The following is a 24014-nucleotide window of genomic DNA, read 5'->3' as shown; positions in this document are numbered from 1 at the left end:
TGTTTTGAAAAGAGCTATGAAGAGAAACAGACAGACTACTGTAATTTCTCAATAAAATGTCGCTTATTATCGCTCACTCTCAAGAACAAAAACGTGAGTAATTTTCCAGTAGCTCACCATATTTGGGATCTTCTAACATCCACACTTCATGTTTAAACGGTGGTGCGGAGGCGGTGTACCGTCGCAGGCCGGATGTAGCATTCAGCGCGGTGTGCCTTTTTTTCAGTTGCTAAGCAACAGATTTGTCCCGCCCCTTTCGTTATGACGAGCCGGGCCAGTCCTTTGACTGGTGACGTTACAATGAAACCGACCTTATATATAGACCTGGCTGTTCAGTTGAAACGCATTCACACAGCGGGACAGCAGCGCTTTAAACGTTCAAACACGGAGTTTAACACAAAACAACATTTTAGACATAAAAAACAAAAAAGTGAAATGGCAAGCTCAAACTGTAACACAATGACAAATGATGAAACAGTTCAGACCAATCGGGATAATTCTACAGTACATGCTTTGGTATCCCTCTTGGATAACTTGTTAAGTAGTTTTTCGAAAAAGCAGTTGGACGCGCTTACCTCAGGCTATCCGGATTGCTTCACCGCTAAGCGGCTTGCAGGTTTTTTAAAGGACGTAATGGACCTGTGTGCACAGTCACTAGCAGTATCACCACTGAGGTCTTCCCAGAACTCCCCTGTACATGAAAACTGTTCTGTCCACACCACCACTGGCAAAACGGTTTTGTCACCTGTGAAATTTTTGGACGATTCTGCTGAGCAGGAGTTTGATACAGCACAGAATATAGATGCTAACAGCCAAGAAACAGCTAACACAGAAGAACGCTGTCAAAATGCTGACCAACACAGTGCTGCAAAAGCAGAAAACAATCCAATTCCAGATCCCCAGCAGCAGAAATCCTGTGTTGAACATGAAGCCAGCATCCCACCGTTAACAAACATAAGTCAAACGGAGTCATATAAAAAGATACAGAATCACAGATCTTCTGTAGACTGTGAGCCACCTGAAAACACCTTAGACTTTGAAAGATGGTTAGAGACATTAATTCAGGCTGTGCTTTCAAAGCTTGGTAAACTTTTAAAGTGCCCTCATTCTCACCAAAAACGTTTGTTGGATCTACTCTTGGACAAATTCAAGGGGATGGATTTGCATTTAGACCGAAAAGTGCAGAATTATTTTGACTGCATTGCTAATGCCATTTTCACTGATATTTGTGACCAATTATATAATTGGTCACTAATATCATTGGAAATGGGGAGGAGTGGGGAGGAGGATTCAATGAATTTAATGGGAGAACCAATATTTAATATCATAACTACTTCAGTATTCCAAGAACACCTGTTGGCAGTAACAATTATCGATAGACTGGAATCATATGAAAAGAAAGAAAGATGCAGACTTTCAGTGGAAATCTTTGTGGAAGGACTGATTTCCCAGGTTGCAAAAACATCAGACACAGTCTTCAGCATTGAAAATGCTGAAGCTATCTCCAACCGGCTTACCATGAAAATCTGGACTGAAATCAGGGCAGAATACAACAAAATCCCCCCAGAGAAGTTCAAGAAACTCAGCGAGAGGGTTTTCAAATCCCTCTGTAAAAGATGGAAGCATGTAGCGGTTATTGTGACATCCTGGCAATTAAACGTCCAAGATCTTGATGAAGATATTGTTAAAACTTTCAAAAGAAAGATATTCCCAGAACCAAGTTGGATATCTAAGTGCTTTTCATCGGTGCGTGCATTTTTTGGGAGGTTTAAGGGAGGAAACAAAGTTTCCCCTTTATAGTGACATCGTGATATCAACAGCAAGATATTTTCTAAAACTCACTGGACACTTTAAATTAGCTAGTTTTACATTTAGATCAGATCAAGTCATTTTTGAAATCCCCAGGAATGGTCGCGGCAGATGGCCACCCCACCCTGAGCCTGGTTCTGTCGAAGGTTTCTTCCTCTTAAAAGGGAGTTTTTCCTTCCCACTGTCGCCTCGTGCTTGCTCAGAGGGGTTTGTTCTTTTGGGGTTTTCTTTTTAATACTGTAAGTTGTTACCTTACAGTGTGAAGCACCTTGAAAACACCATTGTTTCCTTTGGTGCTATACAGATTGAAGTGACTTGCACTGACAACATAACTAAGCTGGGACTTTAATTTAACATCAATAAAATTATAAAAATATTACATCTTGATTTCTGCTTGTTTTCATTGTCTGTGACTTAATGAATACAAATGTGTAATTTAACAGATTTTTTCTTTATGTTAGTCTGACCGGTGATTCCACGTTGGCCTTAGGTGTTGGCGCGGATACGCTGCAGCCCCTGAGCCATTAATGGCCCAGCACACTACAGTAAAAACAAAACAACAGCCATCTCTCCAACTAGGAAAGGAAAATAATAAACTGCCTCCTTGGAGGCAACCTGACTCAAAACAGTTGCAGTCCAACTCAGACCGACTGCAATCACTCTCAGGCAGATTGATGAAGATCTGCAAATAACTGTTGTCTAATTTATAAACGCAGACAGATTGCCAACACGTCTGTTTACAATAGAGGACTGTACTTACATGGTTGCAAACTGGTTGTTGTCTTGCTTATATGAAAACATTGCTTTGGAGCAATGAAACTCAAACACATTCATTTTTAAAATGCCTCAAAATGAAATTTTGAAATATTTGGCTTTATGCTTTGAAAGTGCCGTTGTGAGTGGGAGTGTGAAATCCTTACTTGATGTGTTCCCTTTGCCTTTACTGTTTTCAGTTTTATTTGTCATATGCAAGTTAGCACAGGGTCAACATTGCAATGAAATGTGTTTGACGAGCAGCAGTCACTCAGCAGCATGGTACAGTAGAAATATAATAAAATATAATAAAATAAAAAATAGAAAAATAGTAAAGAGCAAAATATTAGAGAGACGTGGTAAAAGAGAAAAGATGACTAAATATATATGTATCTATAAATATAAATATATGTACACTAGTGATTAAATAAGAAAATCTTGAAAAGAAATATGACGGGAGGCCAAATGGGATGTTGCACAGGAATGAGCAGCAGAAAATTACAGTATTACTCAGACTTTTAATAGTCATATTGTCAGTTTTGGCCGACGGTCATGGGTCACTTCCACTAAAATAGCACGAGACTGGAGTAAAATGTACTTTATTAATGAGAACACATGGTGATACAGCAAAGAATCCAACCCTTCTGAAAAGCAAATGGCTTCCTGTTATACTCTACCTGATTCAGGTGAGCATCTGGAATAGACCAAGTCTGGGGGTCAGCAAACCAAAGGAAAACAAAACCCTCCCCATAAGAAAACCACTACAATATAACCAAGATATAACACATCATAGACATATGAAGATTTGGAACAAGTCCTATAAATAATTCCATAACATATAAACTTCAGTCTCTTCTATATACATTAAAACAGCGGTCCCCAACCTTTTTTGCGCCACGGACCGGTTTATGCCCGACAATATTTTCACGGACCGGCCTTTAAGGTGTCACAGATAAATACAACAAAATAAAACTAGTACCGGTACCGGAAAAAAAGAAGATTTATTCATAACACACGTGAAAGACCCAGGAAAACAGAGTTAACGATAAAAACGATAACAAAATAACGATAAAAAACGATAAAAACTCTGAAAACCATACATTTCACACCCGAGCCTCATCTCTCGACCAAACGACGGTCCGTGGCCCAGCGGTTGGGGACCGCTGCATTAAAACACCTTAACCACACAGTTAGGTTTCAGCCCTCGCTGACTCAGAACAAAGTAAGACAATCAGAGTTCGATTGGTTTTTACTTGTGCAGGGGAAGCCTGGTCAGATTCTCAGAGTTGCAAGCTCTACACCCAAACTCAGACAACTCCAACTCCAGCCTTTTATTGAATGAAAACAGTTACACAACTGCCCATTGTAAACCCCATATGTTGTGTGGTAAAAGCTAAGGCACTGTGTGTGTGTGTGTGTATGTGTGTCTGTATACGTGACTTCCTGGTTACAAACGTTTTAACCGCATCTCTAGTCATAAAAGGGCATCTCCCCTCAACCTCGTATATGGCTTAACCTCTTTAACAGTCCACCATTTACATGGTGAGCCCATACTGTAAAGGGCAGGAAGTGAACATTCCTTACCAAATAAGGAAACCAGAATCTTACATAGATTGTGCCTGCAGTTGAAAACTATAGCTAGTAACATCCCCAACATCCTACATGTGGGGGAGGAACAGAAAAATATCTGAACATACAGTTCAAGACAAGGTCCAAGCACAATAATGACAACTTTTAACAAAATCACTCCAACACACACTCCCCTAGCCTGGCACATTGGTTTGCTCCAGGAGCTCATAAGCAGGTGATTGAGCTGCTTTTACTCTTTATAAAGTGAGTACTGTTAACACTTCTCTTTTTACATATACAACTAATTTAGGTTACAGACAAATGATTAAATGTGAACAGCTCTAACACGGGTTCTTTTCCTGACACAGGTAGGATGGCCAGTCCCCCTGTCTCTTCACCTTTCACGAGTCACTTAAATAACAACCCAAAAAACCTAATAAAGATCACAATCAACCAGTGTGTGTTTTTCTTCATTATGGTTTTTAAATACAAATCAGTCAGTCAATTAATAAAAATACAAGTAAGGGTAATGGAACCCCTGGTCTCCATTACACACATAAATACCATAAAGACACTAAGTCGTAGAGCTCTGAACTCCTTGCTTTTATGATATTTACACTTCTTCTTGGCCTTCTCCTTCACTCTGAGTCACTCCAGGATAAACGCATCAGCTCAGACATTCAATAATTAAAATATGTGTAGGTGACCGTTTGGCAGAAGACGATGTCGAGGCGGTACTGCAGTGACACGTCCGTGGCTATTGTCGGGGAGGTGTCCTGCATCAGCAGGAAGTCCATAGACTTCTTGGCTTTGTTGCTCATCATGGCTCTGTAGTCCGTGGGCGTGGCCTGCAAAAAGTGTAAATAAACCATCAGAGACCAAACACAATTATGCCTTCCAACCACTAGTTTAGACAACATCTTGCAAAGAGTGTGTATTTCAGAGTGCAGTTGTTTTTAAATTTGACAGAAACAGAAAAAAAGATGGAACAGAAGGACAACAGGGAAAGCAGAAGCACCGACACACTGAAATCTTTTAGGGTCAAGCTCCAGAACTAGCCACAAATCCTGCTGGAAAGAACCTAAAAATACTTAAAAATACTTGCAGAGATCTAATGGAGCCGTTAACTCAAAAGCCTGGTGTCAGGCATGTTCTTTAATAAATAAGAAACGAGCTGATATGTTACAGACCCCAGTCTTTACGTAAAGAAAACGCTGACATTTAGAGCGGTCTCGCAGCAGATTTTAAAACAGTGACACTGATTTGTGGGGTTTTTGTGCACAGATTTGAACCTTTTTGTTTTATCCATGTCCTTGAACACAGCTTGTGACTTGGGCGCTTTCATATGTACCGATTCATTTAGGTTTGTGCACTGAGGCCAGATTTAGGTATTAAAAACGAGTCAGTCATAACACTTCTTACATTAGTTAAAAAGCTGAGCTTACACTAAACCAACATTTAAATTTCCCCTTGTGGGACTAATAAAGGTATATCATATCATATCATTACTACAGTATTGCTGCAATATTGTAAAGACAAAGATGACACACGGACCAGACATAAAACACTGAACACTTTTTAAAGAAGAGTCATTTAAGAATTCAACTGCTTGAACTATGTTATTTTAAAATTGACAGTAGAGCAGAAGTCACTGCATCATTTCATCATCAACACGAACCTGAAAAAAGCTGTCTGATATATAGATAAAATAATAACAAACAAACAAACATACAGATATCACTAAACAAAACACCTTATCTTGGTTTTCTAGGTGTTGCTGATGGTGACATAGGAAACTTCAGGATCCACCTAAACAATGAAGAGAAAAACATGCTGACTCCTCAGTAATATCCATCCACTTATCCTTTTCAGTGTCGCGGGGGGTGCTGGAGCCTATCCCAGCTGTCATAAGGCGAGAGGCGGGGTACACCCTGGACAGGTCGCCAGTCTGTCGCAGGGCCAACACACAGAGACAGACAACCATTCACGCTCACATTCACTCCTGCATTCACACCTATGGGCAATTTAGATTTTTCAATTCACCTATACCTTTAGACGTGCTTGTATGAATGGGTGAATGAGGCATGTTGTTTACAGTGCTTTGACTACTCTGGGAGAGTAGAAAATTGCTATATAAGAATCAGTCCATTTACCAATAAAAAAAACACTGCAAAACACACAAAACAAAATAGAAATAAGAAAAATGGTAACAGACATAGGAAAAAAAACGTAAATAGGAAAAACGAAAACAGAAATAGGAAAAAACAGATTTCCAAAAGCAAAGGGGAGTGTTTCTGGGGAGACAATAACCCGACGGACCAGTTGCAGGAACCCAAAACATGCTAGGTGTGTTTTATCATGACTCATATAATACTGATGATGAATTTTTAGGCTAATAGTTAGGCTAACACATATACCACTCATCTTTTCTTTCCTCACAAAACCGATAAATCCTCCACTTCTTTTAAGTGTCTCCCAGCGCAATTCTTAGCATATTTTGGTTCCTGCAACTGGTCCGTCAGGTTATTGTCTCCCCAGAAACACTTTGTGCTTTTGCAAATCTTTTTTTTTCCTATTTCCGCTGTCGTTTTTCCTCTTTTCGTTGTGTTTTGTGTGCTTTTGCAGCATTTTTCTTATTGCTGGTGTTGTCTTAAGTTGCAGTGGCCTCTCAGGGCCACCGTACAACACATGTTCTCCCCGTGTTTGCGTGGGTTCTCTCCGGGTACTCCGGCTTCCTCCCACCGTCCAAAGACATGCAGCTTGTGGGGATAGGTTAATTGGATAATCTAGATTGCCACTAGGTGTGAGTGTGAATGGTTGTCTGTGTCTCAATGTGTTAGCCCTGCGACAGACTGGCGACCTGTCCAGGGTGTACCCTGCCTCTCGCCCTATGACAGCTGGGATAGGCTCCAGCACCCCCCGCGACCCTGAAAAGGATAAGCGGAAGTGAATGGATGGATGGATGTTTCAAAACTCACAGGATTTTCACTCTTCTGCATTTTGTTTCCTGGAAAGACAAAAACAGTCAACTCTAACATTCATAGAACAACTTACAAATGTTGTATCTGTAAATGTTCTCACCTTTCATTCTTTTCCTTATGATGAGACACACAGCTCTTATCAGCAGTGCGACCAAACCAATAGCTCCATCGATGTACCACGAAACTAAAACTTTGATGGGGTTTTTTTTATCTTCACTAAACACTTTTTTGCTTTGTGTTTATTATTGTGCTACTGCAAGTATTTCATATATTAGTCAGTTGATTGTTACTGTAGGGCAGCTCTAGGACAATCCCTGATGTGATGTAGCTTGCTTTTATCCAGCAGATACGACATCTCATGAGGAGGTTCGAACCCTGTACCCTGACCTTCCCACTGACGCACAAAGTCTGGACATCCAGCAGCAGGCCCTTCTACGTGAACAACAGCACAACAGTTTCTATTTCTTTTAATATTAGAAGTCAGTTATTCATTAATGAATACAAATGGTGACTGAAGTTATTTAGACAGGACATTAAACAATAAACTTCCAATAAATTATGAACAATGTGTGACTGAATGTGTTCAGTGAAAGACTTTGAAAATATCGCAGCATAAAACCAGTGTAAAAGTATTCAGACTACTTTTGGGGGTATTTATTTGATGATGCAACCAGAAAATGTGCAGGTTGTGAGTTTAACATTTTCAACACTGGAGAAGAAGTACATGTACACAGACTAGCTAATGACAAACATTTTTTTAAATTAACCTTTATTTAAACAGGTTGTTCATTTTTCTGAGCTTATCTGGTGTCTAGTTTTGGTGGCAGTAGCATAAGCAGAGAAGACCCAGACCTTACTCTCCCGAGCCAGCTCCTCCATTATTTGGGGGACACTGAGGCATTCTCTGCTGAGTGCTGTGATCTCCCCAACATGTCCTGGGTGTGTCCTGTCTGTCCTGGTGGGACATGCCTGGAACATCTCACCCAGGAGGCGCTCAAGAGGCACCCTTGTCAGATGCCTGAACCTCCTCAACTGGCTCGTTTAGATGTAGAGGAGTAGCAGTTAACTCATGCAAACCACATTTCTCCACGCCAGTCCTAATCAGCTTACTCAGTATCACTAGATCCAATGCTGCTCCTCCAGCAGAGCACACAAAAGTAGGAGAGACCGGAGATGCCATGGCTTAGTTAGGAGACTGTTTGCTTCAAGGCCACTAGAAGGTGCTGCCATAAAACTACAATAAATGAATTGACCTTTTGACCTGCTCACACTCTTTTATGCAAAACCCTGCTGATGTTACGCACACACACACACATAAAGAGATTCTAGGTCTGACCAACCGTCTCCGCCGTGGGCAAAAAGATGACAGTCAATAAAATTCTAAAATTTTATTTATAAACACAATGAATAATAGTTAAAAGTCCAGTGTCCCATTTAGGTACAAAGTAAAAACACACAGTCCAAGGCCAGAGCCAGCTATGCCACAAAGCCAGTTGCACTCCACACGTTGTTCACTTCAACAGGGGTAGCAATTGTCCTCTGAGACCCACCACCCTGTAAGTAGAAAGCCAGTGATCACTCCATCCTCTGCAACTCAGCTACTTTCAGGCTACAGCATATAATAGGCCCTAGCCTGCACAGAGCGACAAAATAAGACAATTCACTATATAATTCACAGCCCATCCATCCCAAACATATCAGATCATTAGCGGTTTTGTCACATTACATACCTGCACTGAGAGACAAAATAAGACTAATGACGCTAAATTTAATTACGGGTCATGGACAGCCTTCATAAATGCTCATATTACTCACCCACACTGAATTCCAGCACAGGTTCATCTGGGTCCTGACTATTTCCTGCAAAATAACACAAACGTCATCAGAACATTAAGTCAGAGAAACAACATTTGGAGCTTTTGTACATGATAAATTATACTGCAGTAGTAAAACAAAGTCAAGCAGCAGTACATTTATTAAAATCACCTTCAGCTGTAATATTTAAACTGATTTAGTGTCAATTTAGATTATGTTTAGATTAAAATGAAACTAGTACCCTTGTAATGTCTTTTTAAATTAGAGGTAAATATTTGTATATTTTTTTACATAATATAATTATATTTACTGGATTTTCTCTCTATTGTAGTTTAGTATTATAGTTATTACTTGTTTTTTATTGACTTGTCTTGTTTTTACAATGATTTGCTTTGACTGCAGCCTTTAAAGAAAAGACTATCTGTTCAGTAACTATCCATCAGACTGGGTCCATGTTACCAGCCAAATGGGTAATAATTAAAGTAAGTTTTGAATTACGTATATTTGGGTGTTTAGGTGACACTTTTGCAAAAAAATATATATATAATTAGGTTTAAAAGAACTAAACATGTATGTATTTAAAAACAATAAGTGTGTTAGAATTACTACAGCAACAGGTTGTAGCTCACTGTACTGTTTTTGAGCACAACTTTGGCGCTTTTGCCTCATTTTTAAATCAGTGATCCCAGTAGCACAGTCTAAGCAGAGACCTCAGTGCTTGGCAAACAATCAATAGAATCAATATAATTATTAAAAAGAAACAAAATAAATGCCAACCATATAAAAAACATAAACTTAAAGAAAAAACTAAACTTGATTTTATGTCTTTAGGCTATTGTTAACAGCAAGCATGAGGTTAGTGCATATGTATTATTATTGGAAAGATTACTGCAAAGAAAAAAAAAGTTGAACCAGGAGGGGGCGATATTGCTCTTCTTACAATGAGTTACATGCAGGCTATTACTTACCGTGTCACTCACATTTATTTCACAAATTAGCTGAACCCACTTAATTCGATTTAATTGTATTTATGCAGAGCTGAATCACAACAACATTCTCCTCGAGGTGGTATAGATTGTAAGGTAGAAAGTCTACAATTAAAAAGAAAAAACCTCAATACAGTGGGAAGGAACAACTCACTTTTAACAGGAAGCACCCTCTGGCAGAACCACGGTCAGGGAGCAAACTATCAAACTACGAGGTCTTTAAAATAAGATGATTATTCAAGACCTCATGTGTGATGGGAAGGATTCTGAATTTGATGCTGGACCCACAAATCATAAAAGAGAAACACTAACTCACACACACCAGAAAGTGCCAAGAATTATAATTATATGTAATTTAGTTTTGCGTTCCTTTATAATGCTTTCAACTATACAAATAAGACACTTGGGGGCGCCTGAGCCTTGTAGACACAACAAATATTGAACAAACCTCATGCGCCCTGTTGTTGACAAAACGATAAAAATGAATGTGTACTTCTGTCTTATTTAGGTCATTTCTGTAGTTACGGAAAATCATTTGAATTCATTTTTCCTTAAATTATTTTAACCCTTATTTGATGCTATTGAAATTGGTCTGTTGCCTCAGGGCAACAACGGCAATAAGGGTTCCACAGTGTCACAGTTTTCTGCATATAGTCGATTAATAAATGTTGAGAAAACAACTAATCGATTCAATTTTTTTATTTGAACAAGTATCAAATTGATTTTCACAGAAGCGTTCAATGGAACAAATACATAAATGGTAAGCTGACTGCTTTTTATATAGGGTTTTTGTATTTTGCTCGTGCATTAAAAAGCGCTTTATACAACATGCCTCATTCACCTATTCACCCAAACATTATTACAAGCACCTTTTCTACAATTAAGCTAAACATGCATAAAATGTTAGCAGTGGAGATTTGGCACCTGAAAGGACCCCCTTTGATCCACTCCTAGTTTGAGTCTATTTACATTTAAATACTGATACTTCAATTTTGCCTTGGTTTGAGCTCCATAAAGCAGGCAAACCAGAATTAATCACAGAAGGCAAAAACACTGAAACTACGTTTTAAGCTGCGAGCCAAACAAACCAAAGGTAACCGTGTTTTGAAAAGAGCTATGAAGAGAAACAGACAGACTACTGTAATTTCTCAATAAAATGTCGCTTATTATCGCTCACTCTCAAGAACAAAAACGTGAGTAATTTCCCAGTAGCTCACCATATTTGGGATCTTCTAACATCCACACTTCATGTTTAAACGGTGGTGCGGAGGCGGTGTACCATCGCAGGCCGGATGTAGCATTCAGCGCGGTGTGCCTTTTTTTCAGTTGCTAAGCAACAGATTTGTCCCGCCCCTTTCGTTATGACGAGCCGGGCCAGTCCTTTGACTGGTGACGTTACAATGAAACCGACCTTATATATAGACCTGGCTGTTCAGTTGAAACGCATTCACACAGCGGGACAGCAGCGCTTTAAACGTTCAAACACGGAGTTTAACACAAAACAACATTTTAGACATAAAAAACAAAAAAGTGAAATGGCAAGCTCAAACTGTAACACAATGACAAATGATGAAACAGTTCAGACCAATCGGGATAATTCTACAGTACATGCTTTGGTATCCCTCTTGGATAACTTGTTAAGTAGTTTTTCGAAAAAGCAGTTGGACGCGCTTACCTCAGGCTATCCGGATTGCTTCACCGCTAAGCGGCTTGCAGGTTTTTTAAAGGACGTAATGGACCTGTGTGCACAGTCACTAGCAGTATCACCACTGAGGTCTTCCCAGAACTCCCCTGTACATGAAAACTGTTCTGTCCACACCACCACTGGCAAAACGGTTTTGTCACCTGTGAAATTTTTGGACGATTCTGCTGAGCAGGAGTTTGATACAGCACAGAATATAGATGCTAACAGCCAAGAAACAGCTAACACAGAAGAACGCTGTCAAAATGCTGACCAACACAGTGCTGCAAAACCAGAAAACAATCCAATTCCAGATCCCCAGCAGCAGAAATCCTGTGTTGAACATGAAGCCAGCATCCCACCGTTAACAAACATAAGTCAAACGGAGTCATATAAAAAGATACAGAATCACAGATCTTCTGTAGACTGTGAGCCACCTGAAAACACCTTAGACTTTGAAAGATGGTTAGAGACATTAATTCAGGCTGTGCTTTCAAAGCTTGGTAAACTTTTAAAGTGCCCTCATTCTCACCAAAAACGTTTGTTGGATCTACTCTTGGACAAATTCAAGGGGATGGATTTGCATTTAGACCGAAAAGTGCAGAATTATTTTGACTGCATTGCTAATGCCATTTTCACTGATATTTGTGACCAATTATATAATTGGTCACTAATATCATTGGAAATGGGGAGGAGTGGGGAGGAGGATTCAATGAATTTAATGGGAGAACCAATATTTAATATCATAACTACTTCAGTATTCCAAGAACACCTGTTGGCAGTAACAATTATCGATAGACTGGAATCATATGAAAAGAAAGAAAGATGCAGACTTTCAGTGGAAATCTTTGTGGAAGGACTGATTTCCCAGGTTGCAAAAACATCAGACACAGTCTTCAGCATTGAAAATGCTGAAGCTATCTCCAACCGGCTTACCATGAAAATCTGGACTGAAATCAGGGCAGAATACAACAAAATCCCCCCAGAGAAGTTCAAGAAACTCAGCGAGAGGGTTTTCAAATCCCTCTGTAAAAGATGGAAGCATGTAGCGGTTATTGTGACATCCTGGCAATTAAACGTCCAAGATCTTGATGAAGATATTGTTAAAACTTTCAAAAGAAAGATATTCCCAGAACCAAGTTGGATATCTAAGTGCTTTTCATCGGTGCGTGCATTTTTTGGGAGGTTTAAGGGAGGAAACAAAGTTTCCCCTTTATAGTGACATCGTGATATCAACAGCAAGATATTTTCTAAAACTCACTGGACACTTTAAATTAGCTAGTTTTACATTTAGATCAGATCAAGTCATTTTTGAAATCCCCAGGAATGGTCGCGGCAGATGGCCACCCCACCCTGAGCCTGGTTCTGTCGAAGGTTTCTTCCTCTTAAAAGGGAGTTTTTCCTTCCCACTGTCGCCTCGTGCTTGCTCAGAGGGGTTTGTTCTTTTGGGGTTTTCTTTTTAATACTGTAAGTTGTTACCTTACAGTGTGAAGCACCTTGAAAACACCATTGTTTCCTTTGGTGCTATACAGATTGAAGTGACTTGCACTGACAACATAACTAAGCTGGGACTTTAATTTAACATCAATAAAATTATAAAAATATTACATCTTGATTTCTGCTTGTTTTCATTGTCTGTGACTTAATGAATACAAATGTGTAATTTAACAGATTTTTTCTTTATGTTAGTCTGACCGGTGATTCCACGTTGGCCTTAGGTGTTGGCGCGGATACGCTGCAGCCCCTGAGCCATTAATGGCCCAGCACACTACAGTAAAAACAAAACAACAGCCATCTCTCCAACTAGGAAAGGAAAATAATAAACTGCCTCCTTGGAGGCAACCTGACTCAAAACAGTTGCAGTCCAACTCAGACCGACTGCAATCACTCTCAGGCAGATTGATGAAGATCTGCAAATAACTGTTGTCTAATTTATAAACGCAGACAGATTGCCAACACGTCTGTTTACAATAGAGGACTGTACTTACATGGTTGCAAACTGGTTGTTGTCTTGCTTATATGAAAACATTGCTTTGGAGCAATGAAACTCAAACACATTCATTTTTAAAATGCCTCAAAATGAAATTTTGAAATATTTGGCTTTATGCTTTGAAAGTGCCGTTGTGAGTGGGAGTGTGAAATCCTTACTTGATGTGTTCCCTTTGCCTTTACTGTTTTCAGTTTTATTTGTCATATGCAAGTTAGCACAGGGTCAACATTGCAATGAAATGTGTTTGACGAGCAGCAGTCACTCAGCAGCATGGTACAGTAGAAATATAATAAAATATAATAAAATAAAAAATAGAAAAATAGTAAAGAGCAAAATATTAGAGAGACGTGGTAAAAGAGAAAAGATGACTAAATATATATGTATCTATAAATATAAATATATGTACACTAGTGATTAAATAAGAAAATCTTGAAAAGAAATATGACGGGAGGCCAAATGGGATGTTGCACAGGAATGAGCAGCAGAAAATTACAGTATTACTCAGACTTTTAATAGTCATATTGTCAGTTTTGGCCGACGGTCATGGGTCACTTCCACTAAAATAGCACGAGACTGGAGTAAAATGTACTTTATTAATGAGAACACATGGTGATACAGCAAAGAATCCAACCCTTCTGAAAAGCAAATGGCTTCCTGTTATACTCTACCTGATTCAGGTGAGCATCTGGAATAGACCAAGTCTGGGGGTCAGCAAACCAAAGGAAAACAAAACCCTCCCCATAAGAAAACCACTACAATATAACCAAGATATAACACATCATAGACATATGAAGATTTGGAACAAGTCCTATAAATAATTCCATAACATATAAACTTCAGTCTCTTCTATATACATTAAAACAGCGGTCCCCAACCTTTTTTGCGCCACGGACCGGTTTATGCCCGACAATATTTTCACGGACCGGCCTTTAAGGTGTCACAGATAAATACAACAAAATAAAACTAGTACCGGTACCGGAAAAAAAGAAGATTTATTCATAACACACGTGAAAGACCCAGGAAAACAGAGTTAACGATAAAAACGATAACAAAATAACGATAAAAAACGATAAAAACTCTGAAAACCATACATTTCACACCCGAGCCTCATCTCTCGACCAAACGACGGTCCGTGGCCCAGCGGTTGGGGACCGCTGCATTAAAACACCTTAACCACACAGTTAGGTTTCAGCCCTCGCTGACTCAGAACAAAGTAAGACAATCAGAGTTCGATTGGTTTTTACTTGTGCAGGGGAAGCCTGGTCAGATTCTCAGAGTTGCAAGCTCTACACCCAAACTCAGACAACTCCAACTCCAGCCTTTTATTGAATGAAAACAGTTACACAACTGCCCATTGTAAACCCCATATGTTGTGTGGTAAAAGCTAAGGCACTGTGTGTGTGTGTGTGTATGTGTGTCTGTATACGTGACTTCCTGGTTACAAACGTTTTAACCGCATCTCTAGTCATAAAAGGGCATCTCCCCTCAACCTCGTATATGGCTTAACCTCTTTAACAGTCCACCATTTACATGGTGAGCCCATACTGTAAAGGGCAGGAAGTGAACATTCCTTACCAAATAAGGAAACCAGAATCTTACATAGATTGTGCCTGCAGTTGAAAACTATAGCTAGTAACATCCCCAACATCCTACATGTGGGGGAGGAACAGAAAAATATCTGAACATACAGTTCAAGACAAGGTCCAAGCACAATAATGACAACTTTTAACAAAATCACTCCAACACACACTCCCCTAGCCTGGCACATTGGTTTGCTCCAGGAGCTCATAAGCAGGTGATTGAGCTGCTTTTACTCTTTATAAAGTGAGTACTGTTAACACTTCTCTTTTTACATATACAACTAATTTAGGTTACAGACAAATGATTAAATGTGAACAGCTCTAACACGGGTTCTTTTCCTGACACAGGTAGGATGGCCAGTCCCCCTGTCTCTTCACCTTTCACGAGTCACTTAAATAACAACCCAAAAAACCTAATAAAGATCACAATCAACCAGTGTGTGTTTTTCTTCATTATGGTTTTTAAATACAAATCAGTCAGTCAATTAATAAAAATACAAGTAAGGGTAATGGAACCCCTGGTCTCCATTACACACATAAATACCATAAAGACACTAAGTCGTAGAGCTCTGAACTCCTTGCTTTTATGATATTTACACTTCTTCTTGGCCTTCTCCTTCACTCTGAGTCACTCCAGGATAAACGCATCAGCTCAGACATTCAATAATTAAAATATGTGTAGGTGACCGTTTGGCAGAAGACGATGTCGAGGCGGTACTGCAGTGACACGTCCGTGGCTATTGTCGGGGAGGTGTCCTGCATCAGCAGGAAGTCCATAGACTTCTTGGCTTTGTTGCTCATCATGGCTCTGTAGTCCGTGGGCGTGGCCTGCAAAAAGTGTAAATAAACCATCAGAGACCAAACACAATTATGCCTTCCAACCACTAGTTTAGACAACATCTTGCAAAGAGTGTGTATTTCAGAGTGCAGTTGTTTTTAAATTTGACAGAAACAGAAAAAAAGATGGAACAGAAGGACAACAGGGAAAGCAGAAGCACCGACACACTGAAATCTTTTAGGGTCAAGCTCCAGAACTAGCCACAAATCCTGCTGGAAAGAACCTAAAAATACTTAAAAATACTTGCAGAGATCTAATGGAGCCGTTAACTCAAAAGCCTGGTGTCAGGCATGTTCTTTAATAAATAAGAAACGAGCTGATATGTTACAGACCCCAGTCTTTACGTAAAGAAAACGCTGACATTTAGAGCGGTCTCGCAGCAGATTTTAAAACAGTGACACTGATTTGTGGGGTTTTTGTGCACAGATTTGAACCTTTTTGTTTTATCCATGTCCTTGAACACAGCTTGTGACTTGGGCGCTTTCATATGTACCGATTCATTTAGGTTTGTGCACTGAGGCCAGATTTAGGTATTAAAAACGAGTCAGTCATAACACTTCTTACATTAGTTAAAAAGCTGAGCTTACACTAAACCAACATTTAAATTTCCCCTTGTGGGACTAATAAAGGTATATCATATCATATCATTACTACAGTATTGCTGCAACATTGTAAAGACAAAGATGACACACGGACCAGACATAAAACACTGAACACTTTTTAAAGAAGAGTCATTTAAGAATTCAACTGCTTGAACTATGTTATTTTAAAATTGACAGTAGAGCAGAAGTCACTGCATCATTTCATCATCAACACGAACCTGAAAAAAGCTGTCTGATATATAGATAAAATAATAACAAACAAACAAACATACAGATATCACTAAACAAAACACCTTATCTTGGTTTTCTAGGTGTTGCTGATGGTGACATAGGAAACTTCAGGATCCACCTAAACAATGAAGAGAAAAACATGCTGACTCCTCAGTAATATCCATCCACTTATCCTTTTCAGTGTCGCGGGGGGTGCTGGAGCCTATCCCAGCTGTCATAAGGCGAGAGGCGGGGTACACCCTGGACAGGTCGCCAGTCTGTCGCAGGGCCAACACACAGAGACAGACAACCATTCACGCTCACATTCACTCCTGCATTCACACCTATGGGCAATTTAGATTTTTCAATTCACCTATACCTTTAGACGTGCTTGTATGAATGGGTGAATGAGGCATGTTGTTTACAGTGCTTTGACTACTCTGGGAGAGTAGAAAATTGCTATATAAGAATCAGTCCATTTACCAATAAAAAAAACACTGCAAAACACACAAAACAAAATAGAAATAAGAAAAATGGTAACAGACATAGGAAAAAAAACGTAAATAGGAAAAACGAAAACAGAAATAGGAAAAAACAGATTTCCAAAAGCAAAGGGGAGTGTTTCTGGGGAGACAATAACCCGACGGACCAGTTGCAGGAACCCAAAACATGCTAGGTGTGTTTTATCATGACTCATATAATACTGATGATGAATTTTTAGGCTAATAGTTAGGCTAACACATATACCACTCATCTTTTCTTTCCTCACAAAACCGATAAATCCTCCACTTCTTTTAAGTGTCTCCCAGCGCAATTCTTAGCATATTTTGGTTCCTGCAACTGGTCCGTCAGGTTATTGTCTCCCCAGAAACACTTTGTGCTTTTGCAAATCTTTTTTTTTCCTATTTCCGCTGTCGTTTTTCCTCTTTTCGTTGTGTTTTGTGTGCTTTTGCAGCATTTTTCTTATTGCTGGTGTTGTCTTAAGTTGCAGTGGCCTCTCAGGGCCACCGTACAACACATGTTCTCCCCGTGTTTGCGTGGGTTCTCTCCGGGTACTCCGGCTTCCTCCCACCGTCCAAAGACATGCAGCTTGTGGGGATAGGTTAATTGGATAATCTAGATTGCCACTAGGTGTGAGTGTGAATGGTTGTCTGTGTCTCAATGTGTTAGCCCTGCGACAGACTGGCGACCTGTCCAGGGTGTACCCTGCCTCTCGCCCTATGACAGCTGGGATAGGCTCCAGCACCCCCCGCGACCCTGAAAAGGATAAGCGGAAGTGAATGGATGGATGGATGTTTCAAAACTCACAGGATTTTCACTCTTCTGCATTTTGTTTCCTGGAAAGACAAAAACAGTCAACTCTAACATTCATAGAACAACTTACAAATGTTGTATCTGTAAATGTTCTCACCTTTCATTCTTTTCCTTATGATGAGACACACAGCTCTTATCAGCAGTGCGACCAAACCAATAGCTCCATCGATGTACCACGAAACTAAAACTTTGATGGGGTTTTTTTTATCTTCACTAAACACTTTTTTGCTTTGTGTTTATTATTGTGCTACTGCAAGTATTTCATATATTAGTCAGTTGATTGTTACTGTAGGGCAGCTCTAGGACAATCCCTGATGTGATGTAGCTTGCTTTTATCCAGCAGATACGACATCTCATGAGGAGGTTCGAACCCTGTACCCTGACCTTCCCACTGACGCACAAAGTCTGCACATCCAGAAGCAGGCCCTTCTACGTGAACAACAGCACAACAGTTTCTATTTCTTTTAATATTAGAAGTCAGTTATTCATTAATGAATACAAATGGTGACTGAAGTTATTTAGACAGGACATTAAACAATAAACTTCCAATAAATTATGAACAATGTGTGACTGAATGTGTTCAGTGAAAGACTTTGAAAATATCGCAGCATAAAACCAGTGTAAAAGTATTCAGACTACTTTTGGGGGTATTTATTTGATGATGCAACCAGAAAATGTGCAGGTTGTGAGTTTAACATTTTCAACACTGGAGAAGAAGTACATGTACACAGACTAGCTAATGACAAACATTTTTTTTAAATTAACCTTTATTTAAACAGGTTGTTCATTTTTCTGAGCTTATCTGGTGTCTAGTTTTGGTGGCAGTAGCATAAGCAGAGAAGACCCAGACCTTACTCTCCCGAGCCAGCTCCTCCATTATTTGGGGGACACTGAGGCATTCTCTGCTGAGTGCTGTGATCTCCCCAACATGTCCTGGGTGTGTCCTGTCTGTCCTGGTGGGACATGCCTGGAACATCTCACCCAGGAGGCGCTCAAGAGGCACCCTTGTCAGATGCCTGAACCTCCTCAACTGGCTCGTTTAGATGTAGAGGAGTAGCAGTTAACTCATGCAAACCACATTTCTCCACGCCAGTCCTAATCAGCTTACTCAGTATCACTAGATCCAATGCTGCTCCTCCAGCAGAGCACACAAAAGTAGGAGAGACCGGAGATGCCATGGCTTAGTTAGGAGACTGTTTGCTTCAAGGCCACTAGAAGGTGCTGCCATAAAACTACAATAAATGAATTGACCTTTTGACCTGCTCACACTCTTTTATGCAAAACCCTGCTGATGTTACGCACACACACACACATAAAGAGATTCTAGGTCTGACCAACCGTCTCCGCCGTGGGCAAAAAGATGACAGTCAATAAAATTCTAAAATTTTATTTATAAACACAATGAATAATAGTTAAAAGTCCAGTGTCCCATTTAGGTACAAAGTAAAAACACACAGTCCAAGGCCAGAGCCAGCTATGCCACAAAGCCAGTTGCACTCCACACGTTGTTCACTTCAACAGGGGTAGCAATTGTCCTCTGAGACCCACCACCCTGTAAGTAGAAAGCCAGTGATCACTCCATCCTCTGCAACTCAGCTACTTTCAGGCTACAGCATATAATAGGCCCTAGCCTGCACAGAGCGACAAAATAAGACAATTCACTATATAATTCACAGCCCATCCATCCCAAACATATCAGATCATTAGCGGTTTTGTCACATTACATACCTGCACTGAGAGACAAAATAAGACTAATGACGCTAAATTTAATTACGGGTCATGGACAGCCTTCATAAATGCTCATATTACTCACCCACACTGAATTCCAGCACAGGTTCATCTGGGTCCTGACTATTTCCTGCAAAATAACACAAACGTCATCAGAACATTAAGTCAGAGAAACAACATTTGGAGCTTTTGTACATGATAAATTATACTGCAGTAGTAAAACAAAGTCAAGCAGCAGTACATTTATTAAAATCACCTTCAGCTGTAATATTTAAACTGATTTAGTGTCAATTTAGATTATGTTTAGATTAAAATGAAACTAGTACCCTTGTAATGTCTTTTTAAATTAGAGGTAAATATTTGTATATTTTTTTACATAATATAATTATATTTACTGGATTTTCTCTCTATTGTAGTTTAGTATTATAGTTATTACTTGTTTTTTATTGACTTGTCTTGTTTTTACAATGATTTGCTTTGACTGCAGCCTTTAAAGAAAAGACTATCTGTTCAGTAACTATCCATCAGACTGGGTCCATGTTACCAGCCAAATGGGTAATAATTAAAGTAAGTTTTGAATTACGTATATTTGGGTGTTTAGGTGACACTTTTGCAAAAAAAATTATATAATTAGGTTTAAAAAAACTAAACATGTATGTATTTAAAAACAATAAGTGTGTTAGAATTACTACAGCAACAGGTTGTAGCTCACTGTACTGTTTTTGAGCACAACTTTGGCGCTTTTGCCTCATTTTTAAATCAGTGATCCCAGTAGCACAGTCTAAGCAGAGACCTCAGTGCTTGGCAAACAATCAATAGAATCAATATAATTATTAAAAAGAAACAAAATAAATGCCAACCATATAAAAAACATAAACTTAAAGAAAAAACTAAACTTGATTTTATGTCTTTAGGCTATTGTTAACAGCAAGCATGAGGTTAGTGCATATGTATTATTATTGGAAAGATTACTGCAAAGAAAAAAAAAGTTGAACCAGGAGGGGGCGATATTGCTCTTCTTACAATGAGTTACATGCAGGCTATTACTTACCGTGTCACTCACATTTATTTCACAAATTAGCTGAACCCACTTAATTCGATTTAATTGTATTTATGCAGAGCTGAATCACAACAACATTCTCCTCGAGGTGGTATAGATTGTAAGGTAGAAAGTCTACAATTAAAAAGAAAAAACCTCAATACAGTGGGAAGGAACAACTCACTTTTAACAGGAAGCACCCTCTGGCAGAACCACGGTCAGGGAGCAAACTATCAAACTACGAGGTCTTTAAAATAAGATGATTATTCAAGACCTCATGTGTGATGGGAAGGATTCTGAATTTGATGCTGGACCCACAAATCATAAAAGAGAAACACTAACTCACACACACCAGAAAGTGCCAAGAATTATAATTATATGTAATTTAGTTTTGCGTTCCTTTATAATGCTTTCAACTATACAAATAAGACACTTGGGGGCGCCTGAGCCTTGTAGACACAACAAATATTGAACAAACCTCATGCGCCCTGTTGTTGACAAAACGATAAAAATGAATGTGTCTTATTTAGGTCATTTCTGTAGTTACAGAAAATCATTTGAATTCATTTTTCCTTAAATTATTTTAACCCTTATTTGATGCTATTGAAATTGGTCTGTTGCCTCAGGGCAACAACGGCAATAAGGGTTCCACAGTGTCACAGTTTTCTGCATATAGTCGATTAATAAATGTTGAGAAAACAACTAATCGATTCAATTTTTTTATTTGAACAAGTATCAAATTGATTTTCACAGAAGCGTTCAATGGAACAAATACATAAATGGTAAGCTGACTGCTTTTTATATAGGGTTTTTGTATTTTGCTCGTGCATTAAAAAGCGCTTTATACAACATGCCTCATTCACCTATTCACCCAAACATTATTACAAGCACCTTTTCTACAATTAAGCTAAACATGCATAAAATGTTAGCAGTGGAGATTTGGCACCTGAAAGGACCCCCTTTGATCCACTCCTAGTTTGAGTCTATTTACATTTAAATACTGATACTTCAATTTTGCCTTGGTTTGAGCTCCATAAAGCAGGCAAACCAGAATTAATCACAGAAGGCAAAAACACTGAAACTACGTTTTAAGCTGCGAGCCAAACAAACCAAAGGTAACCGTGTTTTGAAAAGAGCTATGAAGAGAAACAGACAGACTACTGTAATTTCTCAATAAAATGTCGCTTATTATCGCTCACTCTCAAGAACAAAAACGTGAGTAATTTTCCAGTAGCTCACCATATTTGGGATCTTCTAACATCCACACTTCATGTTTAAACGGTGGTGCGGAGGCGGTGTACCGTCGCAGGCCGGATGTAGCATTCAGCGCGGTGTGCCTTTTTTTCAGTTGCTAAGCAACAGATTTGTCCCGCCCCTTTCGTTATGACGAGCCGGGCCAGTCCTTTGACTGGTGACGTTACAATGAAACCGACCTTATATATAGACCTGGCTGTTCAGTTGAAACGCATTCACACAGCGGGACAGCAGCGCTTTAAACGTTCAAACACGGAGTTTAACACAAAACAACATTTTAGACATAAAAAACAAAAAAGTGAAATGGCAAGCTCAAACTGTAACACAATGACAAATGATGAAACAGTTCAGACCAATCGGGATAATTCTACAGTACATGCTTTGGTATCCCTCTTGGATAACTTGTTAAGTAGTTTTTCGAAAAAGCAGTTGGACGCGCTTACCTCAGGCTATCCGGATTGCTTCACCGCTAAGCGGCTTGCAGGTTTTTTAAAGGACGTAATGGACCTGTGTGCACAGTCACTAGCAGTATCACCACTGAGGTCTTCCCAGAACTCCCCTGTACATGAAAACTGTTCTGTCCACACCACCACTGGCAAAACGGTTTTGTCACCTGTGAAATTTTTGGACGATTCTGCTGAGCAGGAGTTTGATACAGCACAGAATATAGATGCTAACAGCCAAGAAACAGCTAACACAGAAGAACGCTGTCAAAATGCTGACCAACACAGTGCTGCAAAAGCAGAAAACAATCCAATTCCAGATCCCCAGCAGCAGAAATCCTGTGTTGAACATGAAGCCAGCATCCCACCGTTAACAAACATAAGTCAAACGGAGTCATATAAAAAGATACAGAATCACAGATCTTCTGTAGACTGTGAGCCACCTGAAAACACCTTAGACTTTGAAAGATGGTTAGAGACATTAATTCAGGCTGTGCTTTCAAAGCTTGGTAAACTTTTAAAGTGCCCTCATTCTCACCAAAAACGTTTGTTGGATCTACTCTTGGACAAATTCAAGGGGATGGATTTGCATTTAGACCGAAAAGTGCAGAATTATTTTGACTGCATTGCTAATGCCATTTTCACTGATATTTGTGACCAATTATATAATTGGTCACTAATATCATTGGAAATGGGGAGGAGTGGGGAGGAGGATTCAATGAATTTAATGGGAGAACCAATATTTAATATCATAACTACTTCAGTATTCCAAGAACACCTGTTGGCAGTAACAATTATCGATAGACTGGAATCATATGAAAAGAAAGAAAGATGCAGACTTTCAGTGGAAATCTTTGTGGAAGGACTGATTTCCCAGGTTGCAAAAACATCAGACAGAGTCTTCAGCATTGAAAATGCTGAAGCTATCTCCAACCGGCTTACCATGAAAATCTGGACTGAAATCAGGGCAGAATACAACAAAATCCCCCCAGAGAAGTTCAAGAAACTCAGCGAGAGGGTTTTCAAATCCCTCTGTAAAAGATGGAAGCATGTAGCGGTTATTGTGACATCCTGGCAATTAAACGTCCAAGATCTTGATGAAGATATTGTTAAAACTTTCAAAAGAAAGATATTCCCAGAACCAAGTTGGATATCTAAGTGCTTTTCATCGGTGCGTGCATTTTTTGGGAGGTTTAAGGGAGGAAACAAAGTTTCCCCTTTATAGTGACATCGTGATATCAACAGCAAGATATTTTCTAAAACTCACTGGACACTTTAAATTAGCTAGTTTTACATTTAGATCAGATCAAGTCATTTTTGAAATCCCCAGGAATGGTCGCGGCAGATGGCCACCCCACCCTGAGCCTGGTTCTGTCGAAGGTTTCTTCCTCTTAAAAGGGAGTTTTTCCTTCCCACTGTCGC

The 24014-nt window shown here is 39.4% G+C and overlaps 2 long non-coding RNA genes across 5 annotated transcripts in view; both read right to left on the bottom strand.

Moving 5' to 3' along the window:
- LOC146555264 (uncharacterized) overlaps positions 1–11818 on the bottom strand; it is a 36350-nt gene extending 24532 nt beyond the window's left edge. Inside the window, exons 1-4 of one of the 3 annotated variants that reach the window (XR_014889198.1) lie at positions 11131–11818; positions 8928–8972; positions 5885–8666; positions 118–4979 (exon numbers count right to left, since the gene is read on the bottom strand). This is a non-coding gene — a long non-coding RNA (uncharacterized LOC146555264). The remainder of the gene's footprint in view (positions 1–117; positions 4980–5884; positions 8667–8927; positions 8973–11130) is intronic. The other 2 variants (XR_014889196.1, XR_014889197.1) reach the window with 2 other exon arrangements.
- A 2340-nt stretch (positions 11819–14158) lies between these two features.
- Positions 14159–22489, bottom strand: LOC146555263 (uncharacterized). 2 transcript variants are annotated; one of them, XR_014889202.1, is made up of 5 exons: positions 22135–22456; positions 19942–19986; positions 18123–19680; positions 16898–16953; positions 14159–15992 (listed from the first exon to the last, which is right to left on the bottom strand). It is a non-coding gene; the product is annotated as an uncharacterized LOC146555263 (long non-coding RNA). The 2 variants fall into 2 exon arrangements; XR_014889201.1 differs by having other exon boundaries at positions 16898–19680; positions 22135–22489.
- Between the last annotated feature and the right edge of the window lie 1525 nt (positions 22490–24014).

This window comes from Mchenga conophoros, linkage group LG17, assembly GCF_057382185.1.
Source record: "Mchenga conophoros isolate Kocher_MC1m ecotype Shallow Benthic linkage group LG17, M_conophoros_male_GT1.1, whole genome shotgun sequence".
Lineage (NCBI taxonomy): Eukaryota > Metazoa > Chordata > Actinopteri > Cichliformes > Cichlidae > Mchenga > Mchenga conophoros.
The sequence above is the reverse complement of the archived record's forward strand: the minus strand, read 5'-3'. Positions and strand labels throughout refer to the sequence as shown.